Source organism: Canis lupus, chromosome 30, assembly GCF_011100685.1.
Source record: "Canis lupus familiaris isolate Mischka breed German Shepherd chromosome 30, alternate assembly UU_Cfam_GSD_1.0, whole genome shotgun sequence".
In the NCBI taxonomy this organism is placed as follows: domain Eukaryota; kingdom Metazoa; phylum Chordata; class Mammalia; order Carnivora; family Canidae; genus Canis; species Canis lupus.
In genome coordinates, this window is record NC_049251.1 from 8,943,794 (window position 1) to 8,966,884 (window position 23,091).

General features: G+C 39.1%; 1 protein-coding gene across 3 annotated transcripts in view; it reads left to right on the forward strand.

Moving 5' to 3' along the window:
* The window catches only part of MGA (MAX dimerization protein MGA), a 172,703-nt gene that overhangs the window by 16,165 nt on the left and 133,447 nt on the right, over positions 1-23,091 (forward strand). The window contains exon 1 of one of the 3 annotated variants that reach the window (XM_038580131.1): positions 3,345-3,377. The exons of the other annotated variants lie outside the window; for them this stretch is intronic. The gene's annotated coding sequence lies outside the window, so the exon portion shown is untranslated. Of the gene's footprint in view, positions 1-3,344; positions 3,378-23,091 lie in introns of those variants that run through there. 3 annotated transcript variants of the gene reach the window in all.

A 23,091-nucleotide genomic window follows, 5' to 3' on the forward strand; every position in this document is an offset into this window, starting at 1 on the left:
AAAGTTGAAAAAAAATATTTAAAAAAAAAAAAAAAAAAAGACTATACGAAGAGTTTCTGTATATAGCTCACCCAGTTTCCCCTTATGTTAACATCTTACATTACTAGGATGCCTAGGTGGCTCAGTGGTTGTGTCTGCCTTCGACTCAGGTCATGGTCCTGGGATCAAGTCCTGTATTAGGCTCCTTCTATCTATGTCTATGCCTCTCTCTGTGTGTCTCTCATGAATAAATAAAATCTTAAAAAAAATCTTACATTACTTTGGTACATCTCTCAAAACTAAGAAATCAATGTTGGTACATCATTCTTAGTAAACTCCCTCCTTCCCTTCCCTTCCCTTTCCTTTCCTTTCTTCTTCCCTTTTTTCTTTCCTTTCTTCTTTCCTTTCCCTTTGCTTGGATTTCATTAGTTCCATTAATGTCCTTATTCTGATCCAGAATCAAATTGAGGATACTACATTACATTTAATGCATATATATATTTTTTTTTTTAATAATTTTTTTTTATTTATTTATGACAGTCACAGAGAGAGAGAGAGAGGCAGAGACACAGGCAGAGGGAGAAGCAGGCTCCATGCACTGGGAGCCCGATGTGGGATTCGATCCTGGGTCTCCAGGATCGCGCCCTGGGCCAAAGGCAGGCGCCAAACCGCTGCGTCACCCAGGGATCCCAAATGCATATATTTTTTAATTGTACTTAATGTGGAGTGTGGTATATAACAAAAGGAGAGTTCTTAAATAAATCAATCATCTTTTAATTTTCCTCCATTTTTGTGGGATGTTTATTAATCTTTCTTTAGTTAACTGACTTATTTTCCCTTATATCCTCTCTTCCCTTTTCTGCCATCTGTTTCTAAGATTCATTACAGTTTGTTTTTTTTTTTTTTTTTTTTTACTTTTTTTTTGAGAAAAAGTAATCATGGCATATGTGGCAAAGACCACCAACTATGCAAATTTGCTCTCCCTTTCTTTGGGCATGATTTGTCAGAATCTCCCAGTCTCTATTACAGTTTAATTAGATATGTGACTTATTTTCTCTGGTGGAAGTAGTCGTGACCTCCTTCATGTATTCCAGTTTTGTCAGCCTCTTCTGGCTGCAACATTTGAGACAGCCTCCAAAGCCTGTAGTCAAGATGGCAGAATTACTGTCAGCCTGAGTCCTGGGATGACTCTGCAAGAGAACTGGCTTAATTAATGACCTAAATATTCACTTTCCAGGCTGATATTTTGGGATCTGTTTGTGTAGCCTAGTCTAATAAGTATGCTGCATCCCCAGCTTTGAATAGGATTTATATGAACCTTGAGTATTGATTTAATAAGAATTAAATAATTATATTAGGAAGACTAGGGGATGGGAAGTGTGCACATCTGTAGAGATGTGAAGAGGAAAGAGGGCTAAATTCTAATCTATGATGGGAAGTTAATACTGCCTAAAACTGGAGAAAAGAAAAAAAGTATATAATGGTGTGGAACTATATACCAAAAGATTCAGCCGTAAAAGTTGAAAATTTGCCTCTGGGAATTGGGAAGTTGTTGGAGTAAAGGATCATTATCTTTGGTAATAAGCCATTGTATTTATTCACCTATTTAGTCTCTGTTCATGGATAACTTTGATAAAAACAAAAATGAAATTAAATATAATTGGTAAAGAATAAGAACAAAAAACCCCAGTCAGATTCTGATTCTCCTTTACAAAGCTGATGATAGAGAGCTTACCACTTTTCTTTGTACTGAAATGAAATCTTCCATTCAGAAACTTCCATTCCAGGATCCTCTAGAGCATATGGAATAGTCTATTCGTGCTTCTGTGACAACCTTCAAATGACCCTTTAAGTTATCTTCATAAAAAAGATTATCTTCATAATCCACTCCCACATCTTAAATATTCTAGGCAGTGTTAATGAAAATTGTCTCTGATTTTGAGACTTGTCATTAAATCCTTGCAAATCCTCATGGACTGTTCAGTGGTTCATGACTGTATTAATTAATTAATTAATTAATTAATTAATTATAGTCAGAGAGAGAGAGAGAGAGAGGCAGGCAGAGAGAGAAGCAGGCTCCATGCACCGGGAGCCTGACGTGGGATTCGATCCCAGGTCTCCAGGATCGTGCTCTGGGCCAAAGGCAGGCGCCAAACCGCTGCGCCACCCAGGGATCCCTCATGACTGTTTTTGAATGTCGATTTGTTGGTTCTGCATAGACTTTCAAGGAATTTGAGAAAAGTTTCTCTGGGTGTGGTAGTGCACTATCACATAGTGCAAGCATGCCAGAGGATTCTCTCCTTGCCAGTAGTCAACCAGGGTTCCTGAATAGAACCCCATGTCTCTTGACTCTCACCTTAATGAAAATTCTTTTTATTTTTTATTTTTTTTATTTTATTTTTTAAATTTCTTATTTTATTTTATTTATGATAGGCACACAGTGAGAGAGAGAGAGAGAGGCAGAGACATAGGCAGAGGGAGAAGCAGGCTCCATGCACCGGGAGCCCGACGTGGGATTCGATCCCGGGTCTCCAGGATCGCGCCCTGGGCCAAAGGCAGGCGCTAAACCGCTGCGCCACCCAGGGATCCCCTGAAAATTCTTTTTATATCTGGGGTTTTGCCTGGAGTCCTTGGATATGGCCCTTTTCTTTTCTAGGTTTTATCTATTTATTTGACAGCACATAAGCAAGCTTGATCGCAAATGGGGGGAGGGGCAAAAGGGAAGGGATAGGGCATGTAGACTCCTCATTGAGTGCCTGAGCTGGACTAGGAGCTCGCTCTATCTCAGGACCCTGAGATCATGACCCAAGCTGAAACCAAGAGTCTATGCTCAACTGAGCCACTGGGCACGGCTGGCCCATTTCTTTAGTATATAAGTATGTTATTCCTTTTTTTTTTTTTTTTAAGATTTATTTATTTATTCATGAGAGACACACACACAGAGAGGCAGAGACGTAGGCAGAGAGAGAAGCAGGCTCCATGCAGGGAGCCCGATGCAGGACTTGATCCCGGGACTCCGAGATCACGCCCTGAGCCAAAGGCAGATGCTGAACTGCTGAGCCATCCAGGTGTCCCACCTTTCACATATTTTTGTTTTCCCTGTCCACTTTCACTGGAAGTGCTAATAAGTAGTAGAACATTCGGGATGCCTGGCTCTCTCAGTTGGTAGAGCATGTGACTCTTGATCTTGGAGTTGTGAGTTTAAGCCTCAGGTTGGGTGTAGAGCTTACTTAAAAAAAAAAAAAAATGGTAGTAGAACATTCAAAAGATGGGCAACCAGAGAATAAAAGAAGCAAAACCTCTGGAAATCTATATATTTTATAATTATTCTCCAAATAAGTTAATGATGACTGTATATTTTCTAGGTGCCTTCTTCAGAATTCCTGAAATGATAGCTGGTAAGTATCTGGATAAAAATCAGAAAACTGATCTTTTGGCACTCCCTTCAAGTAGCATTGCAAATCTAAAATATGCATTACAGTCTTACCCCGCTTTTCCAACATTATATTCAAACTCTTTTCAGCTGCCATCAGTCCTTCATTTCCCTGGTTCTTACTGGCTTTTGTATTCATAGGCCAGAGTTTGGCAAATTTTTTTTTCTTTTTTTCTTTTTTTAAAGATAAGGGATTTTTATTATTTTTATTTTTTATAATTTTTAAAAAATTTTTAAAAATTTATTTATGATAGTCACACAGAGAGAGAGAGAAAGAGAGGCAGAGACACAGACAGAGGGAGAAACAGGTTCCATGCACTGGGAGCCCGACGTGGGATTCGATCCCGGGTCTCCAGGATCGCGCCCTGGGCCAAAGGCAGGCGCCAAACCGCTGTGCCACCCAGGGATCCCGGCAAATTTTTTCTGTAAGGGACTAGATAACAAATATTTTATGCTTTATGGGTTACAGAGTCTGTGCCTCAGCAACTCATCTGTGCTATTGTATTACAGCAGCCATAGATGATACATGAATGAGTGTGGCTGTGTTTTTTTTTTTTAATTTATTTATTTTTATTAGTAATCTGTATACCCACTGTGGGGCTCGAGCTCACCACCCCAAGATTAAGATTTGCAAACTCTACTGACTGAGCCAGCCAGGTTGAATGTGGCTGTTTCAATAAAACTATTTACAAAAACATTAGGCTGAGTAGTTTGATGACCCCTATCATAGACCCATCAACTTTACCATCCATGAGAATAGAATAATAGAAATCTAGGTTGGAGGTCATTTTTTTTTCCAGAATTTTTGGAGGGCTTGCTTCTAACCTCCAATATTCCTTTTGAGAAGTCCCTTGCTGTTCTGATTTCTTGCTTCTTTGTTTCAACCAGTCTTTTTTGTCTGTCTTTGCCCCATCCCCCAACTTTTCTTGGTTCCCACCACTTTTCCTTATCAGTACAACGGGGATTATAATATCTACTTTAGGCTTATTCTGAGAATTAGATAAAGTGCTAAAAACAATGCTTGGCATTATAGTAAGCACTTACTAAATAGTTGTTGCTATTAGTATCAATATAATCATCATCTTGTAAACTGAAATGCTTTTTTCAGTGCTTTTGGCAGTCCATATAACTACTTCCTGCAACTGTGGGGTTCCTGTGGTGTGGAGTTTTGATTTATAGTCAAAGTCTGGGAATGCTTGAGGTATTACCAGAACAATTTAAGGTTAAGGAATAGGAATGGGATAGTCCTGTAGCCCTGAGCCTAAGAAAGATATTAGAGTCACATAGGAATTTGGTTCTAATTTGTATTTTCTGGGTTGGGAAGGAGAGGTCAGAGTACAGAGTACATACACATGTATCTTTCACCACCTAGATGACCACTTATCAGGATTATTATTCATGACTATCAGTCATAGTTTTCCAAGCTGTTAACTGTATTTATATTTTCAAAATGAAAGTTTTTCAGTACTGCAGGTTACTTTGCAGTTTTTTTTTTTTTTTCCTTAAGAGGAGGAGAGAATGGTAAGCGTGGGGTCGGGGGAAGGAGAGGGAGAGAGAATCTTAAGCAGGCTTCACACCCAGCATAGCCCCCAAGTAGGACTCTATCACATGATCCTGAGATCGTGATGTGAGCTGGACACTTAACCGACTAAGCCACCTAGGTGCCCTTACTTTGCAGTTCTATTAAAGTGTTATAAATGCCTTTTTATTTTAAATAGTTCCATTTCTTGCAACCAGCATTTTGTATCGCCTCTGAGAATTTAAGATAATCAGATTAATGGAGGTAGCCAGTATTGGTGCCATTTGAAATAGTAGATTTTAAAAGAACAGATTTTTCCAGGTTGAAATATTTTTATGTTGTAGCATACTTTGTTTCCTAAAATTCTCCTTAATTTGGGGTGTGTTTGTTTTGAGGATACTGCATTTAGAGTGGCTTACTACTAAAGATGTGGACAGGAGCAGACCTTCAGATCTTCTACATTTAAAAAAAATTATTTATTTATTCATAGAGACATACACACACACACACACACACACAGAGGCAGAGACACAGGCAGAGGGAGAAGCAGGCTCCATGCAGAGAGCCTGACGTGGGACTCGATCCAGGGTCTCCAGGATCACGCCCTGGGCTGCAGGCGGCGCTAAACCGCTGCGCCACCAGGGCTGCCCAGATCTTCTACATTGTATGGGAAATAGGGAATTATAAAGTTGTCTTTACTTATTTATTTTTTCTTAAAAGATTTTATTTATTTATTCATGAGAGACAGAGAGAGAGACAGGCAGAGGGAGAAGCAGGCTCCATGCAAGGAGCCTGACATGGGACTCGATCCCAGGACTCCAGGATAATGCCCTCGGCCAAAGGCAGGCGCCAAACCTCTGAGCCACCCAGGGATCCCCCTGTCTTTACTTATTTAAACATTTTTATTTTTGATGAGCCTAAAGTTATGAGATACATTTGCCTTGCTTCAGCTGGTTATTTTACTAGTGTTTGGTCCAATAGTGTGAGAAATTCATTCTCACTGGAAAAATAACCACCTTTTAAGGGGTATCTACTTATATATTAGGCATTGTGTTAAGCACCATTATCTAATTTAATCTAAGTGGTTGGTCTCTTCTTCCTGACCTTGATTTTCTTATATTCTTAATATAGCAGCTAGAGGTGCTGTTAAATCAGAGATACTGTTAAGGTTCTTTGTTGACCCGATCCCCCCCATAACTTCTCTGACCTCATCTTTTACCACTTACCCTCCACTCTGTGCCCCAGCTCTTTAGCCTCATTGTTTTTCCTTGATCATGCCCTTTCATTTCTGATTTCTTCTGTATGGTACTGCATGGCTGTTTCCTCAATTCTATGTCTTGATTCAAATTTTGATTTTTTTCTTTTCCCCCTTCTCTCTGCCTTATTTAGTTTTCTGTCTCCTCTCTCACTAGATACCATATATTGTATATTTATTTTGCTTGTTTGATGGTTCCCTTACTAAAATTTAAGTAAAATTTTAGAGATTTTTGGGCAGAGATTTTTGTCTGTTTTGTTCACTGCTATCTCCACGTTCATAGAACAATGCTGGTGTACAGAATAAGCGCTCAGGAAATGTTTGCTGAATGAGTGAATAAATTGCTGGAATACTGTGACACGGGCATTGTTAACTGCCTTCAGTCTGCAGATGATGAAACTGAAGGCCAGATAGGTTAAATAAATTGCATAAGGTCACATAGCTCTTAACCATCCTGTTGAATGGCTTTATTTCTATTATATCTCACCATGCCTTTGCTCAGTCATAGACATGATTTTTGTGTGATTATCATGTACTATTCAAGCTTCTATGCTTTCCCTCATGTTATTTCCTCAGAGGGAGTATTCTTTCTTGCCCCCTACTTAGGTAGAACTTTGCAGGAGAAATGTGATGTAGAAGAGTCAAGGATATAAAGTTTGGGGAGATGGAGGGATGAATACTGTGAGCTAAAGTCTTATGGTGGGAAATGCATGTATCTTCAGGGAGCAGTTTGGTTAGAATGAGGTTTTATTTAGGGGTATGATAGAAGGTTAAGTTAGAGGGAGAGGATTATAGCCTTGTTACAGGGAGCTGTGAGCTTCTGACTAAGAAACTGGTGTTTTTATCTTGTTGCCCCTCAAAGGTTTTTGAGCAGAAGAGTGATAATGTATAACACTGCTTTTATAAAAATGTTTGATTTTGCTGTGGTGATGAGAATGGGTTTGAGTGGGAAGAGACTAAAATTAGGAAGGAAATTTAGAAGATTTAGAATGATATAGCCCTGAAGTGAGGCAATAAGGGCCGAAATTGAGAAGTTAAAGTACAAATTAAAGCACAGAAATCAGATACTTAAAATATGGCTTATAAGATCCAAACTCCTTACTGTGGCCTGCAACATGCTAGGTGATCTCACCTTTGCCTTTCTCTGCAACCTTACCTCTTGCCATTCTTCCTTTCATTTTCTAAGCTGTAGCAACACAAGCTGATTTTTTTCTTTGAATGGGCTGTTTGTGTTGACTTTAATGCCTTTTCCACTTACCTTCTCTTAGCCTAGACTGTTCTTCTCCAAGTCTGTACTGAGCTACTCAGATACCCCCCCCCCCCCGAGCATATTCATTCATTCATTCATTCATTCATTCATTCGTTAGCATATTCTTTTAAATGAATCTCATATGGTAGTTGATTTTTCCCTGGGCAGCTTTTAATTTTAGTTTCAGGCAGGCAAATACAATGAAGAAATACGATATTGACTTTGTTTTTCTGTATGACTTGAAGGTAGCACAGTATGAGCCCATGAAAGTGAGTTGGACGGCTGTCCAGTTCAACTGAAAATTAAAAAACTGTGTATGTACCTGAAGCTGAAATTCTGTTTTCTATAATACTTTTTCTCTGGGTCATGGAGAGACTTATAAGGTAATCACATATAAGAAGTATTATAACCAGGAAAAAGCAAATGCCCTGGGGTGTCTAATTTCAGTGAATATTTTTTTCAGCAAAGATGATTTGTCAAATGTATAATTAAATGCAGTTTAATACTTTTATGAGTTTTTCACATTTATTTTTTTCTTATAGTCATCAGACAGCGTTGATTCAGAAAATGTAAGCATGATATTATTTAATTCTGTATACTTCCTAGTGTTATTCTTGGTTTTGTTCAATTTTTTCATAACTCTTTTCTGAGATTTTTGATTGAGGGAGAACCATATTAACTTTTTTTTTGTTAATTTCATTTTTTTTAAATTTCATTTTTTGAAACATAGGTAATGTATGGTAAAAAAAATTTATAAGAGATTATAGATTAGAAAAGGAAATTTCCGGGATCCCTGGGTGGCGCAGCGGTTTGGTGCCTGCCTTTGGCCCAGGGCGCGATCCTGGAGACCCGGGATCGAATCCCACGTCGGGCTCTCGGTGCATGGAGCCTGCTTCTCCCTCTGCCTATGTCCCTGCCTCTCTCTCTCTCTGTGACTGTCATAAATAAATAAAAATGTTCAAAAAAAATTAAAAAAAAAAAAGAAAAGGAAATTTCCTTTCATGGTATCTTTTCTGTTCTTCCTTTTCTGCTCTTCCTTCTTCCCTCTAGATACCGCATGGTATCTATCCTGCTCTTCCGTCTTCCCTCCAGTCTTTTTCCTCTTCACCAGTACTGCTGTTAATAACTCGGAATGCACCTTAATTTTTTTTTTTTTTAAAGAGAGAGAGGTTCGGGGGAGGATAGAGGGAGGGAGAGAGAATTGTAAGCAGGCTCCATGCCCAGCATGACCCTGACAGGGGCTCAGTTTCAAGACCCTGAGATCATGACCTGAGCCCACATCAAGAGTTGGGCACTTAACTGACTGTGCTCCCCCCCCTTAAAAAAATTGTGGTAAAATACACATAGCATAAAATATACCATCTTAACCATTTTTTTAAAATTTATTTTTTATATAAGTTTATTATTGTTACTTAAAATATATTCTTATTGAAGTATAGTTGACACACAGTGTTACTAGTTTCAAGTATACAGCATAGTGATTCAACAGTTCAATACCTTATTCAATGGTGAACATCTTAATCATTTTTAAATGTTCAGTGGTATTAAATACATTCACATTGTGAAATCATCATTACAATCCATTCCCCATAATTCTTGTCATCTTGTAAAACTGAAACTCTATGGTTCTTTCTTTTTTAAAAGATTTTATTTATTCATGAGAGACACAGAGAAAGGCAGAGACACAGGCAGAGGGAGAAGCAGACTCCACTCAGGGAGCCTGACATGGGACTCGATCTTGGGTCTCCAGGAGAAGGCCTTGGGCCGAAGGTGGCACTAAACCCCTGAGCTACCCGGGCTGCCCGAAACTCTATGGTTATTATAAAAATAATCCCCTTGCCTGAATCTGGCAACCACCACCACCATTATACTTTGTCTTTCTGATGAACTGCCTCTTTTTTTATATATTTAATTCCCATTTAGTGTCTGGAGTCTTTCTCTTCTGTATATTTATCTGTGCATCAATACTGCATACCATTTCAGATTCCTATTTTATAGTTTTGGAGAGCAGATGGAGAAAGCTCCCCTACTCTTTTTTCTTCTTTTAAAGATGTGTTTGTGTTAGAGAATGACTTTTTTTAAAAAAATTATTTATTCATGACAGACACAGAGAAAGAGGCAGAGACATAGGCAGAGAGAGAAGCAGGTTCCATGCAGGGAGCCCAATGTGGGACTCGATCCCAGGATTCCAGGATCACGCTCTGGGCCCAAGGCAGACGCTACTCTATGGCTGAGCCACCCAGGCATCCCTACTCTTTGTTTTTTAAGATTTATTTATTTATTTATTTATTTATTTATTTATTTATTTATTTAATTTTAGTGCAAGGGGAGGGGCAGAGTAAGGGGGAGAGAGACTCTAAGCTGACTTCCCGCTGAGCATGGAGCCTGATGTGGAGCATGATTCCAGAACCCTGAGATCATGACCTGAGCCAAAATCAAGAGTCAGATGCTCATCTGATTGAGCTATCCAGGTGCCCCATCCCCTGCTGTGTTTTTTTAAAAGTTTTATTGGATATTCTCATTTTGATTTCTAGTTAGGTTTTAGAATTAGATTACTAAGTTTCAGAAAATGTTCTTTTATTTATTTTTTTAAGATTTTTATTTATTTATGAGAAACCCAGAGAGAGAGAGAGAGAGAGAGAGAGAGAGGCAGAGACACAGGCAGAGGGAGAAGCAGGCTCCATGCCGGGAGCCCAACGTAGGACTTGATCCCAGGTCTCCAGGATCACTCCCTGGGCTGAAGGCAGCGCTAAACCGCTGAGCCGCCCAGGCTGCCCAGTTTCAGAAAATGTTCTGTTGTGATTTTGATTAGAATTGTTTTGGATTTATAAAATAATTTGAGGACAATTGGATATCTTCACATTGAATCTACCATCCTAGAATATGAGATAGTTATTTATTCTTTTCTGTTTTTATCATTTTTAGAAATTTATTTTCTTCATATTGGTCTCACCTGTTTCTTAGTAGTTAATTAAAACTAATTTCGTTTGGTTATTTTTACTTCTGTGAAGCTCTCAGAATAAATACCCAAAATTGTTTTCATGACTAGATATGATAGACTTTAAATAACTCATTTTGCTTTGTCCCCTTTTACCTTTTTGGGTTGATGGTACAGTAGAGGCTATTTTTCCAATTTTATTTATTTATTTTATTATTTTTTAAATATGTTATTTATTTATTTATTCGTGAGAGACACACAGAAAGAGAGGCAGAGACATAGGCAGAGGCAGAGGGAGAAGCAGGCTCCATGCAGGAAGCCCGATGTGGGTCTCGAACCCGGGTCTCCAGGATCACACCCTGGGCTGAAGGCAGACGCCCAACCGCTGAGCCACTGAGGCGTCCCAATTTAAAACAAAAATTTTTTTATAGAGTAAGAGCGTGCACACATGTGCGTTTTTGAGGTAGGGAGGTGCAGAGGGAGATGGGAGAGAATCTTAAACAAACACCCAGTGTGGAGCCGGATAGTCAATCCCATGACCCTGAGGTTATGACCTGCACTAAAATCAAGAGTTGGAAGCTTAATTTACTGTTAAGGCACACTTGCATATACATTTACCCTTGAGCAACATGGGTTTGAACTGTGTGTGAGTTCACTTACGTGCAAATTTTTTTCAATAAATGCAGTATAGTACTGTAAATGTATTTTCTCATAATTTTCATAACATTTTCTTTTTGTAGCTTGCTTTGTGGTAAGAATACAATATATGATACATGTAATATACAAACACGTGTTAATTAACTGTTTATGTTACTGCTAAAGCTTCCTGTCAGTAGTAGGCTATTTGTAAAGGTTTTGGGGAGTCAAAAATTATATGTGGATTTTTGACTGCATGGGGTTTGGCACCCTTATCCCCTGCATTGTACAAGGGCCAACTGTATTTTATTACTAAAAGTAAAATTGTTAGAGGTCTGATTAGAAGGGGGGATTGTTAAAAAACAAGATCACAAATAGGGCCAAAAGACAGTCACTTATGCTAACCTGCATGGAGAGTTATCTTAATCCAGTTTTGGCTCTTCCAGAAATGGAATCTTAAACCAATCAGGAATCACCTGATCAGCACTAGTTAGATAATCTGCCTGATAAACCCTTGCCATCCCTGAATACAGTGACCTTACCATAACCACTTTTTTGCGTAGTATAACTTTCTTCATTCCTCTCCCTTCTCCCTGTAAAAGTCTTTCATTTTGTATACCTCCTTGGAGCTCCTTTCTATTTGCTACATTGGATGCTGCCTGATTGATGAGTTTTTTAAAAATATTTAATTTATTTATTCATAAGAGACACAGAAAGAGAGAGGGGCAGAGACACAGGCAGAGGGAGAAGCAAGCTCCATGCAGGGAGCCTGATGTGGGACTCGATCCTGAGATTCCAGGATCACGCCCTGGGCCAAAGGGAGGCAACAAACTACTGAGCCACCCAGGATCCCCGATTGATGAATTGTTAAAGTTGATAAGATCATTAAAATTGAAATACATAAATAAAATAGAGTTGTTAGATTTGCTTTCTTCTTAAGCACTTAACTCTCAGATGGAGAGAAAAAATAGACAAACTGCTTTATCAGTGGGATTTTATGTATTTAAAAGCAAAGCAGTTGGCTTTTATTTTTTTTTATTTTTTATTTTTTATTATTATTATTTTTTAAAGCAGTTGGCTTTTATTATATACTTGGTAACATAAGACAGCTCCTTTTTACATAGTTCAGAGTCTGGCAACACTTGAATACTAGATGTACTGGAAAGAAACCTTATATAGGTTTCTATTTCTTAGAAATATGCACTATTTTAACTTATTGAATACCTACTTTGTGTAGATCCCTGTGTCAATTCTGAAAAATACGGAGACTGAATTTTTGCTCTCCAGGAGTTTGCCAGCTGTAGAATGGGCCATGACCCAAGGCACTATATGACAAGGCCCTTGCATGTTGGAGAAACTTGACTGAAGAAAAAAAAATTACTAACATTTGAATAGTCTGATGAAGAAGGTATAATTTAAGTTGGACCTTAAGAGATGAATGGGATTTTTCTTTGTGCTGGCTATGCACATAACATTTTATGTATATTTTTTTCATTTAATCTTTTATAGTAACCCTATGAGACAAAGTTACCATTCCTGTTGTAGAAATGAGGAAACTGGAGATTAGAGTTTATGTCTTCATGGAGTCTGTATATATGTATGAAAATCATAAAAAAATGATCTGGAAAGTGGTGTATGGGTGGCTTAGTCAAGCATCAGACTCTTGGTTTTGGCTGAGGTTATGATCTCAGCATTGTGGAATGGGGTCCTGTGTTGTCTAACTCAGTGCCGAGTGGGGAGTCTGCTTCAGTTTCTCTCCCTTTCCCTCCTTTTTTGTTACCCCAGTCCACGCAAGTGTGCATGTGTGTAGTCCTCTCTAAAATAAATACAGTCGGGGATCCCTGGGTGGCGCAGCGGTTTGGCGCCTGCCTTTGGCCCAGGGCGCGATCCTGGAGACCCGGGATCGAATCCCACGTCGGGCTCCCGGTGCATGGAGCCTGCTTCTCCCTCTGCCTGTGTCTCTGCCTCTCTCTCTCTCTCTATGTGACTATCATAAATAAATAAAATTAAAAAAAAAAAAAAAAAAACTCTTGATCTCGGGGTTGAGTTTGAGCTCCACGTTAGGTGTAGAGATTACTTTAAAAAAAAAAAAAAGTCTGGGGATCCCTGGGTGGCTCAGCGGTTTAGAGCCTGCCTTTGGCCCAGGGCGCGATCCTGGAGTCCCGGGATCGAGTCCCACGTCAGGCTCCCAGCATGGAGCCTGCTTCTCCCTCCTCCTGTGTCTCTGTGCCTCTCTCTCTCTCTCTCATAAATAAATAAATCATATAAAAAAAAAAGTCTTGGGATGCCTGGGTACCTCAGTTGATTAAACGTCTTCTTTTGGCTTGGGTCATGGTCTCAGGGGCCTGGGATCAAGCTCCATGTGGAGTTCCCTGCTCAGCAGGGAGTCTGGTTCTCCCTTTGCTCCTCCCCTTGCTCATGTGTTCTCTCTCTCAAATAAATAAAATCTTAAAAAAAAAAGTTTAAAAATAGATGGTATTTATTGGGAAAAAACATGAAATCACCAGTTATTGAGTTTACATTAGCTTGTCCTGGTGGAAAAATAGTTTTCTAACATGATTATTATATCCACAAAGGGTATAGCGTTGTTTTGGATACCAGCACTGTAAAAGTTAAGGAAAAATGTTATAGAAAATGCTCAAGGGGCACTTGGGTGGCTCAGTAGTTGAGCGGCTGCCTTTAGCTCAGGTCATGATCCTAGGTCCTGGGATTGAGTTCTGCATCAGGCTCCCCACAGGGAGCCTACTTCTCCCTCTGCCTATGTCTGCTTCTCTCTCTGTTTCTCATGAATAAATGAAATCTTTTAAAAACAACAGCAACAACAACTCAAGATTTTATTTGGAAGGTTGGAAGTACAGAGAGTATGATTCTTATTTTTTTATTTCAAAGTGCAAAGTATTTTCTTTTCCCCTACTTATGGGATGTGACATATATTCATAATGGTGGTGACAAGGCAGTTCTAGTTTTGCTTTCCCAGCACTGTGTTCAAAGTCACATAGTTAACTAGTGGTGCAGGAAGGATTTGAACTCAGACCATTTTGGTTCAAAGTTCTAGAACTCAGTAACTGTGCTATTAAAAATAGACAGGGATACCCAGGTGGCTCAATGGTAGAACATCTGCCCGGATCCTGGGATCGAGTTCCACATTAGGCTCCCTGCAGGGAGTTTGTTTCTCCCTCTGCCTATGTCTTTGCCTCTCTTTGTTTCTCTCATGAATAAATAAATAAAATCTTAAAAAAATAAAATAAAAATGGAGAAACAAATTCTAAAGGGAGAAGCAGAGTTTTACATAGGAAGGTCAGTATAAAGTATGTTCATGGTATAGTAGTAAACCAGTGGGATTGAGGGGAATATTTATGGCAGGAAATGATGGTAAATAGAAGATGAAGGAGCTCTTTGAGACCACAGTGTGGATTATCTTGAAAATCAGGACTATGAATGGACATGAGGATAGATGAAAATAATTCATGTCTTTTATAAACCTTGTACTAAAATAAAACTTCAGATACATAAAGGATCATTCTTTGAGATTAGTGAGTAAACTTGCAGCATTACGATTTATTCGTTCTTTATAGAGATTTTTTTGTTTTTGTTTTGAGAGAGAGGAGGAGAGTGCAAGTGGGCTTTGGAGGGAGAGGATGAGAAAGAATCTTAAGCAGGCTTGATCTCATGACCTGAGCCAAAATCAAGAGTTGGGAGCTTAAGTGACAGAGCCACCCACAGGCTCCTACAAAGGTTATTTAGCCTTAGCTAATCCTCATAATATACTGGGTTATTTTCAAAGGAGAGGATAAGGTCCTATCTTAGCTATTCTACTCAAATTTTACCTATGATGTTTGTTTGAGAATGTTACCACCACTTTTTATTGTAAATATGCATAACATGAAATTTACCCATTTAACCATTTTTAATAGTACATAATAGTACAAAAAACATTTACATTGTTGTGCATCACTATCATCTGTCTCCAGAACTTTTTCATCTGTCCAAACTGAAACTCTGTACCCATGAAGCACAAATTTTCCATTCTCTTTTTCTCTAGGCCCTGGTAATTACCATTCTACTTTCTGTGTCTATAAATTTGACTTCACTAGGTACCTCATATAAGTTGATTCATATAAAATATTTATCCTGGGAAGCCTAGGAGGCTCAGCGATTAAGTTTCTGCCTTTGGCTCAGGTCGTGATCCTGGAGTCCTGGGATTGAGTCCCACATTGAGCTCCCTGCATGGAGCCTGCTTCTCCCTCTGCCTATGTCTCTGCCTCTCTTTTTCTGTGTGTCTCATGAATAAATAAAATCTTCAAAAAAATATTTGTCCTTTTGTGTGTAGTTTATTTTACTTGGCATAATATTTTTAGGTTCATCCATAGTATAGCATGTGTTAGAATTTGCTTCCTTTTTGAAGCTGAATAATATCCCATTGTATGTATATATCATATCTGCATTCATCTGTCTTTGGTTGCTTATTTGACTCATTGGTGGTTTAATGTCATATTGTTTAGCCTCTACGCGTTGGTGTTCTTCCCATTTTTTTCTTGTGATTTCTATTTTCATACCACTGTGGTTGGAAAAAATGAATGCTCAGATATCAGTTTTCTTAAATATATTGAGGCTTGTTTTGTGGCCTAGTGTGTGATTTGTTTTGGAGAATGTTCCATATACACTCGAATGTATAGAAAATCTGACCTGTCTGGTCTAATGTGTCATTTAAAGACATTGTGCCCTTACTGATTTTCTACTTAGATGATCTGTCCATTGATCTAAGTGGGATGTTAATTAAAGTCCCCTACTATTATTGTATTACCATCAGTTTCTCTATGTCTGTTGTATTTGCATTATTTATTTAGTTGCTCTTATGTTGGGTGTAGTTATTTACAATTTTTTAAAAGATTTTATTTATTTATTCACGAGAGACACAGAAGCAGAGGCAGAAGCAAGCTCCATGCAGGGAGCCCGATGTGGGACTTGATCCCTGGAACCCAGGATGACGACCTGAGCCAAAGGCAGATGGTCAACCACTGAGCCACTCAGGTGTCCCTACTTATTTACAATTTTTATATCCTCTTGTTGGATTGATCCCTTTATCATTATGTAATGCCCTTCTTTGTCTCTTGTTACAGCCTTTGTTTCAGTCTGTCTGATTTAAGTATTGCTACCCTATTCGTTAATCTATGGATGGAAACTTAATGTTACTTCCGTATCTCGGCTGTTGTACTTAATGCTGCAATAAACAGGATTACGTACACCTTGTTGGATTAGTGTCTTTGTTTTCTTTGCGTGAATACTCTGTAGTGGAATTGGTGGGTCATATGGTATTTGTTTTTGAATTTTTGAGGAACCTCTGTACTGTTTTCCATAGCGGCTACTCCAGTTTACATTTCTGTCACCAGTCCAGAAGGGTTCCTTTTTTTCTATATCCTCACCAGCACTGGTTGTTGCTTGTCTTTTTGAGAGTATTTGATACTTTTCGATTCTGACTGGTATGAGATGATTGTTCATTGTGGTTTTGATTTGCATTTCCCTGATAAGTGACTTGAACATCTTTTCATGTGTCAGTGGGCCATCAGTATTTCTTTGGAAAAATGTCTGTTTAAGTCCTCTGCCCATTTTGTAGTTTGTAGTAAGTGGTGGTGGTTGTTTTGGTGGTGTTTGAGTTCTTTACATATTTTGGATATTAGCTCCTTATCAGATATATCATTTGCACATATCTTCTCCCATTCTGTTTTGTTGATAGTTTTCTTCTCCGTGTGAAAGCTTTTTGTTCAGTGTATCTAGTCCCAATAGTTTAGTTTTGCTTTTGTTTCCCTTGCCTGAGGAGACAGATCAGAAAATACTGCTAAGGCTGATATCCAAGAGATTACTGCCTGTATTTTCTTTTAGGAGTTTTAGGGTTTCATGCTTTACCTTTAGGTCTTTAATTCATTTTTTAAAAAAGGATTGATTGGGATGCCTGGGTGGCTCAGCAGTTAAGTGCTTCTGCCTTCAGCTCAGGGCGTAATCCTGGGGTACTGGAATCAAATCCTCCTGCATTGGACTTCCTGCATGGAGCCCGCCACTCCCTCTGCCTCTCTCTTTCTGTATCTCTCATGAATAAATAAATAAAATCTTAAAAAAAAAATAAACTAAAAAAAAAAGATTCTTTTATTTGGAGAGAGTGAGTGAGCAGAGGGAGGGGCAGAGGAAGAGGAAGAGAATCTCAAGCAGACTCCCTGCTGAGCACAGAGCTTGATCTCATGACCCTGAGATCATGACCTAAGCCGAAATCAAGAGTTGGATGCTTAATCAGCTGAGCTGCCGAGGCACCCTGACTTTAATCCATTTTGAGCTTATTTTTATGTATGGTGTAAGAAAGTGGCCCAGTGCCATTCTTTTCCATGTAGCCAGCCATGCAGTTTTCCCAACACCATTCATTGGAGAGACTGTCTTTTCTCATTGTATGTTCTTGCCTCCTTTCTGGTAGATTAATTGACCATATAATTGTGGGTTTATTTCTGGGTTCTCTATTCTGTTCCATTGATCTATGGGTTCTGTTTTGGTGCCAGTAACGGTATTTTGATTTGAAGCTTTGTATTATAGTTATTTGAAATCTGGGATTGTGATGCCTCCAGCTTTGTTTTTCTTTCTTGATTGCTTTGACTACCTGGGGTCTTTCGTGGTTCTATACAAGTTTTAGGATTATTCTGGTTCTATGGAAAGTCTTACTGATATTTTGATAGGGATTGCATTGAGTCTGTAGATTGCTTTAGGTAGTGTGGACATTTTAACAGTATTCTTCCAATCCATGGACATATGTACCACCACTTTTTATTTTTTATTTATTTATTTTTAAAGATTTTATTTATTTATTCATGAGAGATAAAGAGAGAGAGAGGCAGAGACATAGGCAGCGGGAGAAGCAAGCTCCATGCAGGGAGCCCGATGTGGGACTCCATCCCCGGGGACTCCAGGATAATGCCCTGGGCTGAAGGCAGGCACTCAACTGCTGAGCCACCCACGGATCTCCATACCACCACTTTTTAAATCTAGTAAATCTCTCAGTTGTCCTTTGGGTTTAAGCAAAAGCTCTTGATAATTCATCACTACCACTTACTTAATTTATCACCTGTTGATATAAATTGTGTAGGAAGGACCTTGTTATTAGGAGATTGACATTAACTATTAAGTTATAATATGGGGAATCACTTAGTTGGGGATGACTGGCTCTAATTTTTCATACAGATTTTTTTTTTTTCTGATATGACCACTATTATAAGTTATCCAAATGTTGCATATCTCCATCTGGAAGATGGAAATAATCATTTTATTTCTGTTCCTTGTTTTTTTTGGGCTGCTAGGAGCTATTTCTATTATATTTTCTAGTTTTGATTAAGGATGTACTTAATAATGGCCAACCTTGTATTTAACCTTTTACTTCTGTCTTTCTCCAGTTCATTGATGCAGATAAATTTTAATTTTTAAGATTTTATTTATTCATTAGAGAGAGAGAGGCAGAGACATAGGCAGAGGGAGAAGAAGCAGGCTCCCTGTGGGGAGCCTGATGCAGGACTCGATCCCTGGACCGTGGGATCACGACCTGAGCCAAAGGCTGACATTCAATCACTGAGCCACCCAGGCACCCTGAATTGTAATGTTCTTAATGGAAACCCAGCTCACTTTAGCAATCCTGTAATCTCATGGTCACTCGGAATGTAAATATTTTCCATTGTAGCTTACCTGATAAAAAGAGGAATGAAGTAAATAATACTTTTGCATAAGATAGAATATTAAAGTTTGTTTTTTTAAAAAATATTTGAGAGGGTGATTATGAGTGGGGTTGGGGGGGGGCATAGGGAGAAAGCAGGCATCAGCTGAGCAGGGACCCTGAGATCATGACCTGAGCAGAATGCAGACACTTAACCAACTGAGCCACCCAGTTGCCCCAGAATATTGAAGTTTCAATTTTTCTCTAAAAGAAATACATCATAAATATCTCTAGAAACATGAAAACTCAAAGCAGTGGATACTAAAAGAAAAGCACTAAATGTGTTAATAGGCAAATTTTTAACCTAAGTACAGAGTCCTCTTAAGGGTTGCTAAAGAGGTCTGTTGATCTGAGTAATTATAATTATGTACCTCCTGAGGATGTGTGTAATGACATTTTGTATCACTTTTTAGAATTAGCTAGAAAGAGTTGGTGTGTTCATTGCAGCATTTCTTCTAGCTTTCTGACTGTTGGTTTAAGTGACAGGCATAAATTATTAGCTTAGTTTACAAACTTCAAAATGGCAATCTAGATGATAAGGAGGTGAACTTAACGGACTTTTTCATTTTTCTATACTTTATAGAATCTGGCACTTAGCATTTAGGAAACATTTATGAAGTGAAAGAATGTAAATAGACAATTGCTTTCAAACATTTACTCAAGTACAATGGGCTGTTCATTTTGGGGACCCCCCGCCCCCCACTGAGCCCAGCCATTTAATTAGTGCCTTCCTCTGTTCTAATCACTTAAACATTTTTCTAAATGACAAAATTTGTTTACATATTTTGTTGTTGTGTCCTTTACTAGTCCCCTTGTCCCTTCTTCTTCTTTCTTTAGACTTCATTGTCATCTTTTTCCTTTTTATTTGTTTGTTTATTTATTTTAAGATGTTATTTATTCTTGAGAGAGGCAGAGGCATAGGCAGAGGGAGAAGCAGGCTCCTTGCAGGGAGCCTGATGCAGGACTCCATCCCCAGACCCTGGAATACTCCCTGAGCTGAAGGCAGATGCTCAGCCGCTGAGCAACCCAGGTGTCCCATCTTTTTCCTTTTTAAGAGAGATTTTACCGTTGATTTAGAGGAGATTAGGGAGACAAAGCATATCTGATGAGTCTATTTAGTTTTATTCAGTTAACAGTTTATTATAAACGTTTTTCCAGTTAATTAACATTTTTCTTTTTTTTTTTTTAAGATTTTTAAAATTCATTTATTCATAGAGACACACACAGAGAGAGAGAGGCAGAGACACAGGCAGAGGGAGAAGCAGGCTTCACGCAGGGAGTCCGACGCGGGACACTATCGGGGTCTCCAGGATCACACCCCAGGCCACAGGCTGCCCTAATTAACATTCTTCTAAATTGAGAAAACATAACCTTAAACTTTTACTGGCCCCTATTGTTGGAAACTGGGTGTTATTAATGTTTAAAGAGACCGGAGGGCAGCCCAGGTGGTTCAGTGGTTTAGTGCTGCCTTCAGCCCAGGGCCTAATCCTGGACCCCCGGGGTTGAGTCCCACGTCAGACTCCCTGCATGGAGCCTGCTTCTCCCTCTGTCTATGTCTCTGCCTCTCTCTCTCTCTCTCTCTCTCTCTTTCTCTCTCTGTGTCTCTCATGAATAAATAAATAAAATCTTAAAAAAAAGAACAGGATAAAAATATTGACGCATAAAACATTTTCTAGGTTTCAAGGTGTTTTCTTAGGAGCAATACTTTGATTTAGCTTCTGGGGCAGAAGATATGAAAATTTAAAAATCTATTATAAAAGTTATACACGTTCATTGTAGAACATTTGAAGAATGTAGGAATTTATAAAAAAGAAAATTAAAGTCAGCTTTAATCCCAAAATGCTGCTATAATGCTGCTTTAACATTTTGGTTTTTTTCTTTTTCTGGAGATCTATATTATCTATCTGTATATCTTACACTTTTAAAAACCGGTTGAGGTTTGTGTTTGGGCTCTTTCCAGAGGTGGTTCTGTTTTATTTTAACATGAGCAAAGTATGTCAGTTCACTGCATACTTGACAGGATTAAACATCATGCATTTTTCCATCATTCAATAAATGTATGTTTATTTAGAGTGAAATTCTTGTTCAATGTCTTCAATTAATCTCCTTCATTTTTTCTTAAATTCAATTAGGCTTTTGTCCCCACTGCTTCTCTAGAATTATACTTTTTTTTTTTTTTTAAGATTTTGTTTTTTTGAGAGGATCAGAGCACAAGTCGGGGGAGGGGCAGAGGCAGAGGCAGAGGCAGAGGGAGAAGCAAACTTCCTGCTGAGCAGGGAGCCCCACGTAAGGCTCCATCCCCAGACCCTGGGATCATGACCTGAGTTGAAGATGGACCCTTAGCCACTTAGATAGACCCATTGAGCCACTAGAATTATACTTTATAACCATTTATCTCCACATTGGTAAATCTAGCAGTCCTTCCTCATTCTACATGATCTCTCAGCAACTGTGCCACTGTAGATTACTTTCTTGTCCTTGAACCAAACCACTTGCCCACTTGGTTCCAGGACATCACATTCTCCTAGGTCTACTCCTGTCTAAGGGTTTGTCCTTCCTGCTGTAATGTTGGAATGCTCCAGGGCTCACAGTGTGGTTATCATCTTAAAAACAAAACAAAACAAAACAAAAAAACAAAACCAAAACTGTTTCCTCAGCTCATTTAGTTTCTTATACTGATGACTTTCAAATTTATATCTTCAGCTTTGGCCTTTTCTGTGAAATCTGGACTCAATTCAGTTATCTACCCAACATCTCTAGTTAGGGATCCCTGGGTGGCGCAGCGGTTTGGCGCCTGCCTTTGGCCCAGGGCACGATCCTGGAGACCCGAGATCGAATCCGACGTCGGGTTCCCGGAGCATGGAGCCTGCTTCTCCCTCTGCCTGTGTCTCTGCCTCTCTCTCTCTCTCTCTCTCTCTCTCTCTCTGTGACTATCATAAATAAATAAAAATTAAAAAAAAATTAAAAAAAAAACCATCTCTAGTTAGATGTCTAATAGATTTTAAATTTGTCCAAAACTGAGCCCTGATCTCCTTTTACTCCCTAATCTCCCAACTCCCCACACATCCTCTTGGAGCGAGCAGTCATATATAGTAGTTAAGCTGTGGTCGGTCACCTTGTCTTACTTATTAATTCCCGATGTGAGTAGCCATAGAAGTGGCTTAGAATTAGAGGACAGGGACGTCTGGGTGGCTCAGTGGTTGAGCATCTGCCTTTGGTTCTTTGGTTTAGGTCATGGTCCTGGGGTTCTGAGATGGAGTCCTGTCCCCTGTCCTGTGTGTCGTGCCGTGTGTGTGTCCACCCCCGCTGCATTGGGCTCCCCACAGGGAGCCTGCTTCTCCCTCTGCCTATGTCTATGTCTTTCTCTCTGTGTCTCTCATGAATAAATAAAATCTTAAAAAAAAATTAGAGGACAGTTAAGCCTTGTGGTTTAGCATACTCAGAAGATATGTGTAGAGATACTCAGGACCCATGTGGACATTAAGTAATTTGATTCCTCTTCCCCCAATTATTTCCTCTGATCTCATTTTTTTTTTAAGACTTTATTTATTTATTCATGAGAGACACAGAGAGAGAGGCAGAGACATAGGCACAGGGAGAAGCAGGCTCCATGCGGGAAGCCCAGTGTGGGACTTGATCCCAGGACTGTGGAATCACGGCCTGAGCCAAAGGCAGATGCTCAACCGCTGAGCCATCCAGGCATCCCCTGATCTCATTTTCAATTCTTATTCTTCTCTATCACTTCTCTTTAGCTTTAATGCTTCCTTGCTATCCCTCAAACACTCTGGGAAAGGTTCTACCTGCAGGCCTTTGCCTGGCATATTCACTCAGATGTGGCTTATTCCCTCACATCTTCCCTTTACTTAAATGTTACCTTTTCATTGAGTCCTTAACCACACTATTTAAACTTATAACCCTTCTCAACACTGCTAATTTCCTTTCCTACATTATTTCCATGGCACTTAGTCACCATATAACATATATATTACATATTTTTTTTAAATTTTTTTTTAAATTTTTATTTATTTATGATAGGCACACAGTGAGAGAGAGAGAGGCAGAGACACAGGCAGAGGGAGAAGCAGGCTCCATGCACCGGGAGCCTGACGTGGGATTTGATCCCGGGTCTCCAGGATCGCGCCCTGGGCCAAAGGCAGGCGCCAAACCGCTGCGCCACACAGGGATCCCTATATATTACATATTTTATTTTATTTGTCTCTTCTTCCCATCCCTAGACTGGAATCCTGTAAAAGCTCCAGAGGGACAGTGATTTAGTTTTTTATTTTTTATTTATTTATGATAGTCACACACAGAGAGAGAGAGAGAGAGAGAGGTAGAGAC